Source organism: Apium graveolens, chromosome 11, assembly GCF_009905375.1.
Source record: "Apium graveolens cultivar Ventura chromosome 11, ASM990537v1, whole genome shotgun sequence".
Taxonomy (NCBI): Eukaryota; Viridiplantae; Streptophyta; class Magnoliopsida; order Apiales; family Apiaceae; genus Apium; species Apium graveolens.
The window spans coordinates 101126489-101131994 of NC_133657.1; positions in this window are offsets into that span (position 1 = coordinate 101126489).

A 5506-nucleotide genomic window follows, 5' to 3' on the forward strand; every position below is an offset into this window, starting at 1 on the left:
TTCAAAGTAAGTCCTTTGTTCTTCATTGGGACAGTGAGAATTTTTGATCATGTAGTACAGGTGCTTCATCCCTTCATTCAGATGTTCCATACCTGTCTCTATCTTCAGAAATCTAGAGGAATCCAGTGAATGATTCATTTCAACCAAATCTTCAAGAGAAGTCATCCTTGTATGTAGAGAGCAGAAGTTAGAAATGTCATCAGATGATAAAGTTGGAGTTTCCTGAATGGAATTGAGCTTTGGTGTGACAGTGTTCTTGAGATCTGAGATATCATTCCTTATGAGTGCCAGCTGATTGTTGACAGAGGTGGAAGAAGAAGACCGTTCAACCACTTGTGCTTTGAATGCTTGAGCTTCAGCTTGGCTTTTAGCAAGTTCTTCTTTTAGAGCAGCAATTTGAGCCAGCAGGTTTACAGTATCTGTGTCTGTGTGTGCTCTCACCTGAATTTCACTCGTGTTTGGTTCACTCACCTCACGTGCTTGTGTTTCTCTCAATATAATTGCTCGTGAGGAGTCTTCCTGTTGCTGTTCTTCTGTACCTGCAGTTAAAATCACCCTAGCCTCTTCAAGAGAGGTCAGTGGTGGTGCAATGGGAATTCGCGAGTCCCGATCCTCAGTCAAACCTATCATTTCATGTGAAATAGATGTCTGAATTGCTTCAGGGATAGATTGACCGAGTTGCCCTCCACTTTCTCCAGATAAATCTGCGAGTGGAGAATCCCTTGAGGGAGCCAGAGGTGTTTGATCTGGGAGGGGAGAAAATGACTCTATTAAGGGTGGCTGAGAGTCAGATTTTCCCTCAGAAGCATGTGACTGCTCTTCTGCCGTAACTATGGCAGGCACTGTAACAGACTCTATGTGCGCTCCTCGCTCTGTGTCCTGAGTATCATCTGTGGGTATGTATGGTTCCATTGTGAGTAATGGAATTGTGCTTGACTCAGTACAAGATGCCATGGCCCTATGGCGAATTTCAATAGATTCATCCTGTTGAGAGAATGTCTCTAGTAACTGTTCATTGGCCATTTCAAAGTCCATGTCCTGTTGGGAGGACAAGGATGGGCTTTCAGATGCCTCAGTATAAGTTCTTCTTTTCTTTGGAGGAGGCAGAGCTGAGGGTTCACTCACATTTAACAATGCACTACTTCCTATTAATCTTCTGGGTAACATTTTAGACAGTGGGGGAGAGGTTGAGATAGAATGTGACTCTGTGTTTGGCTCTATGACCTGGGATTGAAGCTGTGGTTCTACAACTTCATGGTCAGCCCTATCAACCACTGGGGGTCTTTCAACATAAGTAGGAGTGGAGTGAGGGTGAGGAATTACTACCTGTAATGGAAGAGCATCTGATGTTGGAGGAGCCTGGGTGGCTTGAACCACTGGAGGTTGAGGTTGTTGTTCATGACCGGGAAGATTGAAAATAGGTAAAGGAATATAGGTGGCCATGAAAGCAGATACAAGTACCGGAACTTGCATGAATTTGAAGGTTGTGTCTTGGCGGGTGTAAATCTTTTTGCTTACCGGAGGGGGTTCGGTTACTGCGGAGTTAGCAAAAAGGGCTTTGTGCTCAGGTGTGAGAAGATGATCTGCTATAAGCATGAGAAAACGAGCATAGTAACATGATACCCTACGATTTGTAGAATAATCACGTAAAGCAGTAGTGAGACGTCTCAAGAGAATGGGAAAAAGTAGTTTGCCAAAATTGATCCTTTGATTGAAAACAACCGCAAGACCAATATACTGCAGAGTGGAAGTGATGTTGTGAAAGTTGGATTTAGTGCAGTTGGCAAACACTTTAGAAAGTGTATCGAAGAAAATATCCCATTCAGACACCAAATTGGATTTTGAAAGTTTGGTTAAATTGATCACCCCCTGATAGTGAATAGCATGGAAAAAGTTTGTGATATCATTTTCAGAGGGTAAATTACAGAAATTGTCCAATGGAAAATTTAACGCCTGATTGACTACTGTTTCATCAACCACATACTGTGTGTTTGCCACGGTGAATGAAAAAGATTTTGAATCATCGGCCACAGTAGAGGTTGTGCAAATCAGTCTAAGCAGATCGACATTTAAAATCACATTTGATTTAATAGCAGAGCTAACAATCGAATGGTCATTTAAAAATCTAATCCAAGGCTTAAATTTTTCCACATCACATTTTTCCGGATTAAAATAACCAACCTGATTATGCGCGACAATTTGGAAATTGAGAGCCATTTAAAATAATAATAAGACACACACTTTCAGAATTTTAAGAATAATATTAAGAAAATTCGAATTAATTAAATTAATTTAATAATTCGAATTAAATTAATTATAATCGAAAAATTTAGACAGAAATGTATCTCGTTAAAATTCTTAACTCACAAACGCAGATTTGAAAAGCCAAAAGACACAAAACAGAAATTAAAATTTAAATCAAAAATACCCAAAATCAACAAACACAATGATTAAAAAAATTTTGAAAAAATTTTGGCAGCACTCCTGTATGTATATATATGTAAGTATATATCACAGGAGTGATGATTTAGATTGCAGAGTAAAGACTCGAGCAAAGGAGAATCAAAGGCAGTTGAAATTGTTTTTGATCGAAGAGAGAGAAGAGAGAAAAAAACTGTTGAATTTTTTTTTTTTTTTGAAAAACTGAAGAAAATGAACTGATGAACCTAAAAACACACACAAAAACATGTTAAGTAGTATAACTGGTATGACAATCGGATTGTCATACCGATTGTCATACCGATTGTCACACCAGCTTAAAGACAGAAAAAAAACAAATAAAACAAAACAAATAAAAATAAATAACTGGTATGACAATCTGATAGTCATACCGATTGTCATACCAGTACAAAATAAAACAATATAATTCTGATATTAATTTTATTACTGGCATGACAATCAATAGTCATACCGATTGTCTTGCCAGTTATAAAATTAATCTGATTTTAAAATAACCAATCATTATTACTAAAATGACTTTCAGCAAGACAATTTCAATTGTCTTGCCGATTGTCATTCTAGAATAAGATAAAATAAGTATTAACAGATTTATATATACATGTGTACTGAAATGATTTTCAGCAAGACAATTTTAATTGTCTTGCCGATTGTCATTCCAGTAGAAAGACTATATATATTATTTACAGAATATATTAACAAATATGGAAAACTGAAGTAAAGTCTTATATTAATAGTAAAAATTCAGAAAATATTTACAAAAACAAAGACAATATTTCAGAATTAATTATTTTTATTTCAAAAATAGATTTCTGTTGAATTTTAGCAAATAAAATTCATAGAAAAATATTTTTAGAGAAAATAAAATATTCTGAGATATTTGAAGTTAACAAGTCGAGTAAATAAAACAGATAAGATAATAAAAATTCCATAGAAATAAGCAAGAAATATGATAGAATGATAAAACAAATTTGCAAATGAATTTTTCATTTATGAAAAATTCATTTGTAAATTCATTCAAGAACAGATCTCAGATATTAACTAAATTAATCACTAAAACTATTCAACATGCCCAATTTACCAACTAATCTGGTAAATGTGGATTCATCAAGTGGTTTAGTGAAAATATCTGCTATTTGTTCTTCTGTTGGAACAAAGAATAGTTCAACAGTACCATTCATGATGTGCTCTCTAATAAAATGATACATGATGTCAATGTGCTTTGTCCTTGAGTGCTGCACAGGGTTGTTGGTGATGGCTATTGCACTTGTATTGTCACATAAAATAGGAATTTTGTTCAATACAGAGCCATAGTCCCGTAGCTGGTTCCTAATCCACAAGATCTGAGCACAGCAGCTTTCAGCAGCAATATATTCAGCCTCGGCCGTTGAGTTGGAAACTGTTTGCTGTTTCTTGCTGTACCATGAGACTAGCCTGCTTCCTAGGAATTGACAACTTCCTGAGGTGCTTTTCCTATCAACAACACTTCCTGTGTAATCTGAATCTGTATATCCAACAAGGTTAAAACCAGATTCTTTAGGGTACCAAATACCTAGATTTGGTGTTCCCTTAAGATATCTTAAGATTCGTTTAACAGCAACGAGATGAATATCTCTAGGATCCGCTTGGAACCTTGCACATAAGCATGTAGCATACTTAATATCTGGTCTACTTGCAGTAAGATAGAGTAACGAGCCAATCATACCTCTGTAGCTTGTGACATCTACCTTAATGGAGTTTTCACATGGTCCAAGCTTGACAGCTGTAGTTGATGGAGTCCTGGCTGATGCAGAATCCTCTAGATTGTACTTTTTGAGGAGTTCCTTGAGATACTTGGACTGACAAATAAATGTTCCATCTAACCTTTGATTTACTTGTAATCCAAGAAAGAACTTCAGCTCTCCCATCATGCTCATTTCAAACTTGTTGTGCATTAACTTAGCAAATCTCTTACAGAGATTACCATTAGTAGACCCAAATATTATATCATCCACATAGACTTGGACTAATATAGTATCATTCTTATGTTTTTTAGAAAAGAGAGTTTTGTCTATGACACCTCTAATAAAGCTATTTTCAATAAGAAATTAGAGAGAGTGTCATACCATTTTCTTGGAGACTGTTTTAGCCCATAGATAGCCTTGAAAATAAAGAAGACAAAATCCAAATGATTTGGATCTTCAAAACCAGGAGGTTGCTCTACATATACCTCTTCATCCAGCTTTCCATTCAGAAAGGTGCTCTTGATATCCATTTGATAAACTTTAAAGTTTGAGAATGCTGCGAATGCCAGAAATATCCTGATGGCCTCAAGTCTAGCCACTGGAGCATAGGTTTCATCATAATCAATGCCTTCAGCTTGAGAATACCCTTTTGCTACCAGTCTTGCCTTGTTTCTTGTAACCACACCATCTTCATCTAGTTTATTCCTGAATACCCACCTAGTACCAACAACTTTCTTGTGTGTAGGTCTAGGTACTAGTTTCCAGACTTGTTGACTTTCAAACTGATTGAGCTCATCTTGCATAGCAATCACCCAATCTGGATCAGTTAGTGCTTCTTCAATCTTCTTAGGTTCCATCTCAGAAAGAAATCCTGGGAACAGACACTCATTTTGAGTAGCACGTCTAGTTCTGACTCCAACATCTGGATCACCAATAATCAACTCAAAAGGGTGAGCTTTATTCCAGACAGTCTGTCTTGGAAGATTTGATCTTGACGATTCGCCTTGAAATTCATTGTGATGTTGTGTCCTACTAGATGATCCTTCAGCATCTCCCCCTGAGTTGTTGCCATGTTGACTTGAAGATTCTCCGTCAGTAGCAGTGGTATCTCCATTGTTGTCAAAGTTTCCATCACTATTACCTTGAGTATCATCATGATTAACAAGTACTTCACCAGCAACAACCTCAGGTTCTTGACCATGTTCTGATTCTGAATCTGACATATCATCAAACTTCAGTTTCTCAGAAGGATCTTCAGTTTGGATACTAGGGAGTTTAGTGTCATCAAATGTAACATTGACACTTTCAGTTACTTTGTGTTGATC